This window comes from Engraulis encrasicolus, chromosome 11 (assembly GCF_034702125.1).
Source record: "Engraulis encrasicolus isolate BLACKSEA-1 chromosome 11, IST_EnEncr_1.0, whole genome shotgun sequence".
In the NCBI taxonomy this organism is placed as follows: domain Eukaryota; kingdom Metazoa; phylum Chordata; class Actinopteri; order Clupeiformes; family Engraulidae; genus Engraulis; species Engraulis encrasicolus.
This window is the reverse complement of record NC_085867.1, coordinates 18,686,804-18,700,997: the sequence shown is the minus strand read 5'-3', so window position 1 is coordinate 18,700,997 and position 14,194 is coordinate 18,686,804.

The window sequence follows — 14,194 nt, the reverse complement described above, 5'->3', positions numbered from 1 at the left end:
TACACCCCAGTTACATAAGCATTCTATCAAAATGAAATGGAAGCAGTGTTCTTGATGGGACAAATGGCATAGATGATGACTACAGTGCAACAGTGATTACTTACAGTAACATGGTAGTTGAGGGCAGTGGTGTAGTCTACTTTTTTGAAGTGGGTATACTGTGTATTTGAGATTTTTTTGAAGTGGGTATACTGTATATATATGTGCTATTCAAAACAATGGATCAATCAATTTTAAGTGGGTATACTGAAATCCCTGAAATTTAGAAGTGGGTATACTCCGTATATCCGCGTTCTACATAGACTACACCACTGGTTGAGGGGAATAAAATATGTATTATTAAGGCACTGTGTGCATGTCTCAATAAACAAGGGGGCTGGCTACATTTCCCAAATGAACGCAGTAAAGTAAAATTAGTATGTAGTAAAGGAAAAGTAGTAGCCTACGTAGGCATACTCAAGCCTAGGAGCATACCAGTGTGAGGCACCCTGCATGCACAGAAATAGGTCACACACCATCTCTAAAATTGTATACATGTACATGCACTCTGAGCAAGTTTTGTATGTGCATGTGCGAGGAAAAATAGTGTTTGTGTAAAGTTTTAGTGGTGCCTTTCCTATTCCTGATAGGGTACCTACATATATTGCCTTGGGGGCACCTCACACTTAACCCATTGATGCCTGGTGTTGCGTTGCGCAACATTGGCCCTGGCGCCTGGAGCTGCATTACGCAACATTCAGGCTCATGAGATTTGAGACAACTTTATTAAAAATCTCTGTTTGTTTGAGAAGAATGAACAAATTCTAATGAAAGACGAGGGTCTTAGCGTTTAAATGCAAATTTGTGCATATTTTTATGTGCTTCAGAAGCTGAGATATTTAGGTTTTTATAGGCTGAGGGCAGCTTTTCTTAAAAAGGTCTCAGGCATTCAGCACCCTTTTTTGCAGGTGCCTTAGGCGTCAATGGGTTAAATAAATACTGCAGCTTGCTACTTCAGCATTTTTGGGAAACTGGCAGTGTACTGTACAGTAGAAAGATCAGGAAGCGCGCTCAACACCTTGTCTTCTTATACTTTACACTGGGTGCTTAACTTCGTCAATGAATGAACTCAATTCTCAAAATCAAGCTGCCCAGCTTCCTCATTTAGTCTTTCATATCTGGTGGTTGAAGTAGTTAGGAAATGGATCGCACTCCCGTTTTTTCTTCTTTCTTGTTCTTTTCTTTTTATTTAAACATTGCAGGGACTGGCATGACAGACGTGTCGGCTGCACAGAGCCTTCTTCAGTGTCACCATATCTGGTGGTTCAGAAAATGGCTTGAGGAGACGGGGAACCTTTTTCGCTTTTTCCAAACATCGTATGTTTTCTTCCCCCCTTCAACTCTGTTTCTATGACTATGGCGGCAAAAGCAAAACATCATTATAATATAACCACTGGTGATTTATTATCGGTAGACCAGCAACACCGTCATCATGACACACACACAGAAGCAATTAATTAGGCCTTGGCTATGCCGCAGCGCTGTGTGTACGGGGGCCTTCATTAAATGTGTGTGTGTGTGTGTGTTTTTTTTTTTTCACTGATGTCACCGCTGCTTGACCTTGTGGATAAGTGATACTCCGCAGGGCCGTACTGGTCATCTGGCATGCAGGGCATTTTCCCGGTGGGCCGACCACCCCAGAATTTCAGATGGAGCAGCCCATTAGTGCATCCTTAATATAGGAATATACAGTGGACAGAGACCCTCACAATTAAATCATGAGAGGTTGGTGAGTGGGGGGTGGGGGGGGGGGGGGGGGGTGTTGTCTTGAAGACTGATCTATGCCAAAAATGCCCGGGTGTTGTCATGGACCCCAGTCCAGCCCTGATCCTCTCTCAGTATTAATTCTGCTCTCCGCCCATGTGATCGACCCCTGCCTGACTGATGGGAGCGTGCGTGTTGACAGAGGCCCAGGACGAGCACATCATGCATAATATGGGGATGCAACAAGGCCACCCGTCAATGTTTATTTGATGGGGTTGTGTGTTTGTGTGTGTGTGTGTGTGTGTGTGTGTGTGTGTGTGTGTGTGTGTGTGTGTGTGTGTGTGTGTGTGTGTGTGTGTGTGTGTGTGTGTGTGTGTGTGTGTGTGTGTGTGTGTGTGTGTGTGTGCGTGTTTATGTGTGTATGTGTTTGCGTGTGCGTGTGCGTGTGCGTGTGCGTGTGCGTGTGCGTGTACGTGTACGTGTGCATGTGAGTCTGCGTGCATGTGTGCATGCGTGCATGTGTGCGTGGCATGTGTGTGTGAGTGTGTGTGTATGCAGGACAGCCGGTAGGTATGGACAAAGGAATCAGATGTCCTGGGCCCAGGGAGGGGGGTGTGGGGTGGGCAGAATTGTCCCCATTGCATTGTACGTACTGAGTGGGTAAGATGACTTTGTCTCGTGCCCAGTGGTCAGTTGCCCTGTGTGAATGTGTATGTGTGTGCGTGTGTGTGTGTGTGTGTGTGTGTGTGTGTGTGTGTGTGTGTGTGTGTGTGTGTGTGTGTGTGTGTGTGTGTTGGGTATTACTTTAAACAGGATAGTGTTAAAAGGTGTTCATGTGAGTGTTTTGAAGGAAAGGCAGGCTTGACCAAGATGAATATGCAGCACAGAGGGATCGCTCTACTTCTACTCCCAAGTTATCACACACTGTAGTTTTTAATTGTTTTGTAGTTTCACACAGCCCACGGCTCTAGCCTAACCAACCACACAGTCAACAAATTGTGGTCTGTAAGACATTGCTTTCTGGGTTGTTTAAAATTATGTTCAGACTTAGCTCCAGTTGTGGCTGTTGATAAGGTCTGCCAAAGATTCCAAATCACTAGTGAAGTTAAAAAGCCTTTAATTAAACGGGCTGACGCGTTGCGACTACTCTCTCCTTCAGAGCCAGGCTTTTTAACTTCACTAGCAGTGTGCCTTGGAATCTTTGGCAGACCTTATCAACAGCCACAACTGGAGCTAAGTCTGACCATAACTTTAAGCAACTTTTTATCCTTGAGGCTGAGCTAAAGTGCAACTACTTATGAGAAAAACGTGAAGCAGCACTCCTCCATGATCAGCATTCCCTAGTGAACAGTTGATTTTTTAAGCATTGCTTTCTGGGTATTTCAACTTTTGGGTTCTCACCAATGTGCCAAGGGAACAACAACAACAAGAAGAAAAAGCAGGGCTGCTGACAGACAATTTTTCCCCCTGGCCTGGCTAAAGCGGCGTACACANACAAAGCTAGCNTTTCGCTTGCTCGTCTACTCGCCACTCTTTCATGGAACGTTCGCTGATAGTTCCCGCGGCTTTAACTGCCAATGGACAGCCGAGAAGTACCGACCTCTGCACTCCAATTGGTTACTCGCTTACTCGCCTCGCTCGGAGATAAAATATTTTCAACTCGGGATCCGCCCACATCGCATCGCTTGTACAGTACTCGCCTACTCGCCTGCGAGTCTCGCTGGGACACATTGACATTCTATTGAGTTCATTCGCTGAGCGAGTAACTTGCAGCGACGTGTGTGTACGGCCCTTAAAGCTGAGAGGGCTCTCTCGCAATACATGCAATGTAATGGAAGCCAGTTCTGCATTATTGTGTTTAGGATAAGCATTTGGTATGTATTTTCTAATGATAGAGTTAACACAGTGCTGTGGGAATATAGAAAGCACTTCCGTGTGCCCATCACGGAAAACAATTCCGTGTCGAGGAGCACAGAATTTTGGAGATCAGGCTGCAACAAGACCCTGGGCCCTGCACAACATACCCATTTGTCCACCCCTTTTGGCGGCCCGAACAAAAACACACTACCGGTAGTAGGAGCTGCAACAGCAATATCAACGTGAGAAAATGAAATGTTAGATAACAAAATGGCAGCTGTTCAAGGGGGCTTGTCATGGCTTTAGTGACAAGGCTGCCTGTCTCCCAAGGTAAAATATTGATCGCGATTTCATTGATTGTTTTCTGGATTAGTTGCCATTCAACCTACATGTAAGCACCAGCTCTGGAGATGTGCAAAGTACAAAGTAATATTCGACCTACTATATAGGCTATGCTGAATTTAGACAGAAGCATAACTGCACCACACATCATATGGGGATCTATAATAACTTATAGTTACAGTTATACGTTTGCAATAACTTACCTAATAAATGTATTACATTCATTTGATCATTGAAACAAAAGAGAACTAAGCACATGAAATAACTTATTGCAGCATTGTGAAAAAATGTTTAACTCTTGGCAAGAAACAGAAGAAGCCGTGCAGCACGCTAACATGGCGTACGACACACAGAAAATATTGTCCATGAGGGAGATCCAGGTTGGAGCTAGGCCTGGGTTATTTCCCAACCTGTGGGTTCCCAAAATTTACCATGACAAGGCCCCCGTATATTCCAGTAATTTCCAGCCAAGGCCTCCCCTAACAATGGCCATGCCACACTATTTTATGTGCACACGGGTTCACAACCTGATGAAGTCTGTGCATTCTTAAACACATTCAAGTACTACATAAAACTGAACACATAGCCTATAAACATTGTAAAGAAAAAAATATAACACAGTCACCATATGTATATCCTATTTCTTAAAAAAAAGAAAAGAAAAAAAAGAATTGCACTTTTTTATGGGCTTTTATGCCTTTGACAGGATAGTCCAATATGGTGACAAGAATAGGACAGAGAGACAGGGAAGGACAGGGAAACCGGACCGGACCAGACTCGAACCGGGCTCTCTGTGGGTGGGCATGCAAGCCCAAATGTGGGAGGCTTAGCGCGCTGTGCCACAGCGCCCCTTGGTTTTACTTTTCATATCATGCCCAGACAGCAGGCAGGCAGCACATGGACACATTCAGCAAAGCCCCACAGCTCCTTCCTCTGATTTCCAACAAACCTAATACTTGTAGCTTGAGCACCTAACACATAGTCAGACCATTCTGCCTGTGATCATGGATAACATTTCCCTGGAGGTAAGCGATTTGCTTTTCCCAGGTTTTTTTTGTACACCATTTGCAGTAATTGGCTTGGTCCAGAGCCGTTGGGTTTCAAGAAGTTTGCAAGCAGAAAATGTCACATGTAAAAGGCAGCTTACATCACCTTAGCCAGAATTGTTTAAAAAAAAAAACCTCCAGTGAGTCTGCTGTGAGTCTCCATCCATCCCCAAGGCGGTCTAAGTCTCTCATTGGGTTGTAGACATGATTTGAGCTGAAACTTTTTTCAAAGGATTTAGTTTGGGCCTTATCTGGCCATTAACAGACATTCCTGCATGGAGCTTCCATTGATTTCCCATCTTCGACACATGAAGCAACAAAATAAATTATTTATTTCTACCAATTTTTGAAAAGATGTGTTTTGTATTTATTTTGTTCAATTAATGCTCACGGGCCTCTCCACTTGTTAATATCATACATACAGTGGTGTCGCCTATTAGTATTGGCATCCCTTAATTTGATTTACAATATGTCCTATATATAAATGAATGGAAATATACAGCAATTTTACCACCAGAATCTTTTAATCGGAGGTCCGAAGATATATACATTAGAAAAACGTTTTTTTCTAAATAGATTTTGTAATTTCAAAGAAAAATAAGAAAAAAAGGGCATGTGCAGAAATATTGGCACCTCTCCTTAATATTTGGTTGCACATCCTTACACAGCAATGACAGCCTGCAAATATTTTTGTATTGATTAACAAGCTTCTGGAGGTATTTTGCCCCACTTTTTTGCATGTTCATCCTCTTGAACAGGTACAGTATTCTTTCTCCCAATGACAGATTTCACATTGCCCACAAGATTTTCAACTGCACTTACATCTGGTGATTACAGAAACATTGATGAAGAACAAGAAACCCCACAACCTAGGAGATGAAGACTCTTCAAGCATACAAGCTGAAGAGTATATGAAGTTGCACACCGAAAACCATCCGGAGAGGGTGCGGCGGAATCTTCTATCCCCTAGGAAACCGACCAACATCGCAACCTGGAACATCAGGACCATGTTCACAGCAGGAAAAACAACAGTCATTGCTAAAGAGATGAGCAGGATTCAAAGAAGAGGGGACTGTCGTGGAAACAGCTGGAAAAAATGGCCCAAGACAGACGAGGGTGGAAGCTCTTCATCAATGGCCTATGTTCCGAAAGGAATGTAAAGGCCTAAGTAAGTAAGTTACATCTGGGGACATTGCTTGCCATTTTAGAACAATGTTTTTTTTCCATTTTACAACCATTACACTGTGCTTTTGGGTGTGTGCTTTGGGTTTTTGTCTAGCTGGAGTGGAAATGATCTTCACCTGAAAACAAGTGTTCTTAGTCAGGGTTAAACATGTTCCTAAATGATGATATCTGTGATGCCTGTCATGATACTTTTGATATGGTCAAGGCCTCCACTACCAGGGGCAACAAAGCAGTGACATACAGTGCTGGGCAGATTTATTTGCCCCCTTACTGATTTCCTAGCTTTTTTTGCATCTTTGTCACTCCAAATCTTTTCAGATCAAGGGAATTGAAATGTGCAGAAAACATTTTATTTCTAAATGTTTCGGGCAAACACGGCCCCTCCTCAGACACTCTCTACAGGATTTTAACCTGGGGTATTTTGATTTTTTTGTGAGTGAACAACAAATTTAAGCGGTTATATATGCTGTTAACAGGTCACTAATCATCATGTTGAAGTGAAATGTCTTAATGCTTTCCTATGAAAAGATATGCTTACAAATCACAATGTATACAAAACACAATACACATACTAGTATGTAGGCTATATTTCAATGTGAGCGACAGGAGGAGAATATAAAATAATTGATTTCTATCTTTGGCCCTCAGCAGTGTCCTACGTACGACCCTGCTTCTGACCTCCCCACCCACCCATACACGTGTCAGTATAGCTTGAACCACACTTTTTAAATCCATTATTGTTTTTTTTTTACCCCAGAATGGCATATGCAACCGTGGATAAAGGGATTTATACATGAGCAAAAGAAAGTAGCCTATCTATCTATCTACCCCGATTATTTCTGCACGTGTCTGGACCCACACCACAACACAAAAAGTGTCCCCACATCACGTCAAATTACAAATGTATGTTATAAATGAAAAAAGAAATGAGAAGCGTAACGCCATTGTTATTCTCTGTGAATTCTGTGAACGATGCCGGAAAAAAAGAGCTTAAGCAGCAGGCTGCTAAAACCTTCATCCCCGAGATCTGTGGGAGGCCAGGCCTTGCTAACGCCTGGACCCTGGAGCCCAGGGGCCCACATCTCCACGTGAGAAAACATGCACACACAACAAGGCCATCGCATCCTCAGAGGACATCCAGGACACAACTCAGGGCTGGACTCTGGCCAAGAAATGGCTCAGGCATTTTTTGGGGGCATACTAGATCAGCCTGAGAAAGAAGATTGTGCATATAGTAAGTTACAATGTGCAGGACAAATGCTCATTAAAGGTTTGTACGTGTTAAGGAGTCCACACACTTGTCCACACGATCCCTTTTTGGGTGCTTTATTCCATGGTAGAACCGTCACTCACCAATGTTGAATGCTCAGTATTATTCATTACTTCGCCACTTTATGGGTATTGGAAAGCAAAAGCGAAAAAGTAAAAAGTGACCATCACTGTTACTTGTCCTGTCTTGCACTTTGATGTCAGTCTGTAAATGTCAGTCCCGTGCATGTCTATGTCCTTTCATGGTATAAGAGAGAAAACGTCATTTCAGTTTCCTTGTATGAACTGCGCATATGAAGAAACTGACAATAAAAGCCGACTTGATTGACTTGACTTGACTATGTTTTGACCATTGAGCTCTTCTGATTTGGGGACCCCCTCGAAAACGAGATATCCTATCTCAAGGGGCTATCCCCCTAAACAAATAAATTGAAATTGAATTGAAATTGATTTCAAGAGCTCAGACTCCTCACTCCAAAACCATCAGCCAATCACACTGTTCCTCCACCTCCCCACCCACCTGCTATGCTGTAATCATGAGTCTGACTCTGTCTACTGTATATTAAGGATGCACTAATGGGCCACCTCATCTAAATTTTGGGGCGGTCTCTGACGGAAAATCTGAAAAAAAAATATAGGCTATAATAAATACACTCATCCATTTTAGCCTAAGGCACCTGCAAAAATGCCTCCTGAATGCCTAAGCCTTTTTTTGGGAAAAGAAGCCCTCTGCCTATTAAAATATGAATATCTCGGGAAAAGCACATAAAACATGAAATCACTTGCATTTAAAAGCTAGGACCCTCATCTTGCATTAGAATGTGCATTCAGCTCTAACATACGCACATTTTTAATACAAAATCTCATTTCTCAAGAGCCTGAATGCAACATATACCTTATGTCGCTCCATAAGGCTAAAATGGGTTAAGGATGCACTAATGGGCCGCATTATCTAAATTGTGGGACGGTCTCTAAGGGAAAATTTTGGGGGGGAAAATCATTGTAGTACGGTACTGTACTGTCTGCCCACCGTGAAAATGCCCTGTATGCCAACCCCAAAACAACATAAAAAGGCACATGAACACAAGAACTGCACCCTTAATGCAAATCCTAACTCATTGTTATGGAGCCCATGTGGGGAGGGGACGTGTGAATAGATTTTGTAAGCAAGTGTAAGCCCATTGGGAAACTCCAACTCCCATTGTCATTGTGACACAGCACTCCACAGCACACAAGTGAACACTGCACACAACGAAATTGCATTTATGCCTCACCCGTGCAAGGGGGCAGCCCTCAGTGGCGCCCCATGGGGAGCAGTGCGGTGGGACGGTACCATGCTCAGGGTACCTCAGTCATGGAGGAGGATGGGGCAGAGCACTGGTTGATTACTCCCCCCACCAACCTGGCGGGTCGGTAGTCGAACCGGCAACCTCTGGGATGAAAGTCTGACGCCCTAACCGCTTACCCATGACTTTTTTCTATGTGAAGGTGAGTTAAAGATACTGCCCGCTGCACGTGACATGACCAAAGGGCAGCAGAGAGCAGGCCTGTCTTGCTCTGCATGTCTATCTTGGGGCATTATGTGGTCTTACACGTAACAGGGCTGGACTGGCCATCTGGAATAGAGGGCATTTTTTACATTTCTGAAAATAGGGGCCCACGAGGGTGCTGGGCCCCCCGGTGAGTCAGTTCTGTGGCACTAATTATAAGGGGCCCCTTTAAGCCAAAAGTGCCTAGGCCCTATTTCTTTCCCAGTCCAGCTCTGGGTCTTAACCTGGTATACTGTATGGCTGGCCTCTATGAGATGTTTTGCCACTCAGGCTTTCATGCCTTTTGAATGGCTGAGCCCAAGGTTGTGACTTACAGTACAATTAACACAGACGGGCTTCTTTAATTAGGCCTAAAAGGTAATCGCATCAGTCTTTGCTGACAATAAAGCTCTGCTAGACATGCGTAGACCTGAGAGAGAAAATGGACTGACTCATCTCTGTTGCTATGCAGGGAAGCCGGCGACAGGGGTGGGCAGTTGTCCTGGGCCCAGTGAGGGACGGGGCCCATAATTGGGTCCCCATTGCAGTGTATTGCATAGGGTGGGGCGGGGGTCTTTCAGATGACATTGTCCTGGACCAGTCAAAGCTATAAGCTGCCCTGTTGCTATGGTAAATAGCCTACAAAGAAGATAGAGCCCAAGAGAGACACAAATGTCAAGAGGTCAAGGGGTCAAGATGTCAGATCTCAGTGAAGGGCAGATCTATCAGAGAAATTAGAATACAAGGAGAAGACTCAGTCTGATTGGTTCCAATTGTAGCCAGTTAGCTTTGCATGCATACTGCAGTTCCTATTGAGTGTCCACTAGTTGGTGAGCATTGGTAAGTCTTCTTTGTGGGAAAATGTATGGAATGGAAAAGGGAGCCCATATGCCAAATACATTGCTACTGCAAATTCCAGTTACAAATCTCATCAACAAAATATTCCTGGTAAGCACTATGGCTGGTGTTTAATGATAGGCTGTATTGACAAATCTTTCAGGTGTCTTGTTTTACAGCAGGGAAGACGATTTCGACCTGTACTCGCTAGCATCCTGCTAATGTGTAATGTGTGTTTGGCCTCATAAATTGAGCTTTGTGACCCAGTATATAATAATCTAGTGGCGCAAAATAATCAAAACGCTACTCAAATGAGGTCTTATTATTTCTAGCTTCGAACTGAATATTAATATTTCAGGGCAAAAAATTATTTAAAAATCACAAAAATTATAATAGTAGAAAACCCCATTGACACCCATTCATTTTGCACTTAGGTTTGGATTAGGGTTAGCCAGTTGTGGCTAGTAGCTAGTTCCGTGAGTGAACACCCCCTGGATCTATTCACCGTCAGAGCTGTTCTGACTGACACCCCAGGGAGAGAGGATAGCAGATCCCAGAGCATGGGCTTGTGGACTTGCCTGGTCATTAATTGTAGTTAGGACATAGACATACACTGTGCTTTTAACTCCTGATTTTTTTTTTGACTCAGCTGTGGCATAATGATTGTCAAGATGGTCTTTGAAATCAGAGGGTTGAAAGTTCAAAACCTAACTTAACCACTAGAAAGAATATGCAGGATCTCCCTACAACACCTTCATCTACAGTCGAAATGTCTTTGAGCAAGGCACAGAGTCCAACTTCATTTTAACGGCTGTAACCAGTACCTGTACAAAAAAATAACTGTATGTTTCAACAGCAACAGATTTTTAATCTCCTTTCTATAAGTTAATATTTCTGTTAAACCAGAAATGTGTATATGTAGTGCAGGGGAGATAATGTCGTTTAGATAATGAGCCCGTTTATATGCACATAAATAAACCAATTATAATCAGGTTTTTGGAGTAACCGGTTTATTATTCTCACAATATAAGAAATGTACAGTCAATTTTTGAGGAGATGGAAAGTACCATCTGTGCACTTTGGAGCCAATATGAAACTGGAGGTACACGTACTGTATGCCAGAGGTTAAATAAACCCCAAGCCTATACTTCAAAAACACTTTTGATAGATGGGGACTTTTTATAGCTACATAAATGAGACAGGCTTTTGACTGGCACCAAGCGACAGTAAAGATTTGTCATCTCTGCTGACCATACAGCTGTCTATTGGTATTTTTTGTGTAGGTTTGCACAGCGGCCCAGGACTTACAATCTCACACAGAGTAAGATTGAAAGCAATTGCTAGAAAAGCAGGAATGGGCTAGGACAAATAGGAAAAATAGCCCAGGCATTTTTGGCAAAGACAGGCCCCTCACATAAGACCGAAAAGATTTTCTATGATATGATTCACTCGGTCCACTGTCCATTTTAATAGAGCTCGAAAGTCCCGCCTCTTTGTTCCGCGTTTCACGGGACCTAAGCTGACCATCTAACAACGTGGTAGCGAGTAAATATCTTCTGATCTCAGTCATGATATGCGCTGGGCTACAAATATGCTGTTTAAGATGATAGATAAAGATTATTCATGCAGAAGTATCAATGTTTTGTTCCGAGATCGTCGGCATGAAAAATGTGAAGAAACACAGCTTTCTAAAAAATGTGGGGGTTCGTACGAAAAATTAAGCAAAAATATCAGAAACAACATATATGGAGCTCGTGGCACAACTCGAAGGGGATCGAAATGCCATTTTAATATCGCCATTGGATTACATGCTACGATTTTCGGCTAAAAACGCTGTTGAGGTCCCATGAAATCGGGGGAAGTGACGTCACTTTCGAGCTCTATGGGCCAATCCATCTAAACTGAGGGCCAGTCTATGACAAAAATAAAACAAAACAAACAAACAAACAAAATAACAAAATAACAGCATCAGCCCATGAGGACTGTCGGCCCACCGGGAAAATACCCCGTTTGCCAGAATACCAGTCCAGCCCTGCTGGAAAGTGTTGGAAAGAATGTGGTTATCATAGGGGTCATCTCTCTAAATCTGAATGGCAAAAATGAAATACCGGTAGTTTTCTGCCATACACTTCTCAGGCAGTCATCCATCATACACTGTTCATGCAATGTCCAGGGATCTCAGGTTGGGAGTGAGTTGGGAGTGAGTTTTTTTCTTTGCTTGCTTCTCATTAATACTTCAGTTTACACAGCTTGGCTGTACTCTTTCCACTGCCATTACTATGCTGTCACTCTTACATAGGGTGCAGAAGTATCCTAACACAAAAGTGTATGTGTGATTTTGGATGCACACTTAGGCCTACTCAACACATCCAATTAGGCTATGATATGTGTGCAACACTTTTCTTTATTGGTTTGGCATGTTTTCCTGGATGCTACATTGAAGCAGTACAGAAATGCATGCAAGCACTATGGGAAAAAACATGTACAATTTGTGTGACAAATAGTGAGAAAATACAGTGAGAAAATACAGACGTCTCTTCCCATCTCTTTTAGCATTGCAACAGGCAAACATGCTGTGCTGTTGACACATGAAGAGTTCAGATGCAAAACCCCCTAACTCCATTTCTGAAGACCTGCACTTCTATATTTTTAGAGAACCCTGTTGTTGGTTTGGTTTACATTCATGTACTTGATAATACATATAAATAGTTATATTACATAAATAAAATGAAAAATATGCAATTTTTGTAGCTTTGTATTAAATAAAAATGAATTAAGATTATTTTCTGAAAAGGCACTTAGGGGGTTTTGCATCTGAACTCTTCAATGTACCACTTGCACTTCCAAACAAACATCTGCACCATCAAGACAACTCCTGCATCTGTCTCCATGGCTGTCCCTTTATGTGTAATTGGTTTTTGATCCTCCCTAAAAACAATGAAAGAAGGGAAAGGGGTTGAATCTGACTGTCAGATTTATTTTATTGGCCTGCTGTGTCACATCCGTAGCTGTATCCTACCTCTTTAGTGTGTCTGACTCACTCTGTAAGCCAGACGTGTAGTGCAAATGACAAAGAAAAGCTCAGTAGAGGAGCCTGGTGCATCCCGCTAACACTGTAGGTCTACAATAAATGGGCAGCCTGTCAATGAATGGGGAACAGAGTCTGCCCTGAGTCATTTCCATCTTTCTCTTCCACTTACTTCCTGCCAATCATGTCTGTCCCAATCTGTAATGGAGGCACAAAAGCCCATAAACAATATCTTTTAAAAATGTTAAGCTTTCAGCTGACTTTTCTCTGGCACAGCTGTCAGCAGCCCTACAAAACAATTTGCCTGAAGAGCCCTTTTAGTAGTTTGGTTGTCGTTGTATGTGAAAGAGGACCTAAAGGAAGCCTGATCTGAAGAGCAATATTGATCCTATTACACTCAGTCTCAACTTATCAGCTTCCTTTGGCAGAATCAACGACAGCATGCAAAATATGCGAGTACACCCCTCACAAGAAGATTTACAAGAAGACAACATTAAATAAATTTCCCTTTGACACAATGAACAGTAGCCAGACTACAACTTATACAGCCACTTCATTGAAAACAGTAAACGTCTCAAAATGCATGTACTCATAAAAGTAAGTACACCCCATGTTAAAATTCCCATAGAGAGGTTCATGATGACCAACCAAGTGGCTATGTTAGTTGTACACTGGCTATTAGTCATTGTGTCAAAGTGAAATTTCTTTAACGTTGTCCCATGAAAATATATACAGTAGGCCTACTTACAAGTCTGCATAAATGTGAGGGGTGTGCTCACTTCTGTGACATAGGCCTACTGCATAACCTTTCCTGTTGTAGCACATTCCTAGTTTCAATCCAACCTTATTGGGTGTCAAGGAAATCTATCCCTGGAGCAAAAGTTAGGAGCCTGGTTGCATGGTTGATGACTTTTTAAACTTTCACTGGATTACATTTGGATAATTCTATACCTGGCCAACTTGATGAGATGTGCACAAATTCACTCATTTGAACACTGGACAAGTGTCCTCAAGTTCAATCATTCATCAGTAGTGACCCAGGGATCTTCTGTTTATTTAAATTTCTAACTTAAATATTTTATTACATTTTAATATTTTAATATTAAAAATTTTCTATCTTGCAGTGTAGCTAGTGCTGTGCAGGGTTGAGTACTGAGGATCAGATACAGACATCCTCTTGGGGAAACAATAGACCCAGCTGACATATTTCCATTGTTGTTGCAGAGTGACCGTATGGGATCGTATTACTCTTCTGTGACTTTGTGGTGAAAGTTAGGGGTGTCCCTCGGCTTGCTCATCAAATCAAGCTTCTCAGGCTAAACACAAACACACACACACACGGGCGCACACACGCACAC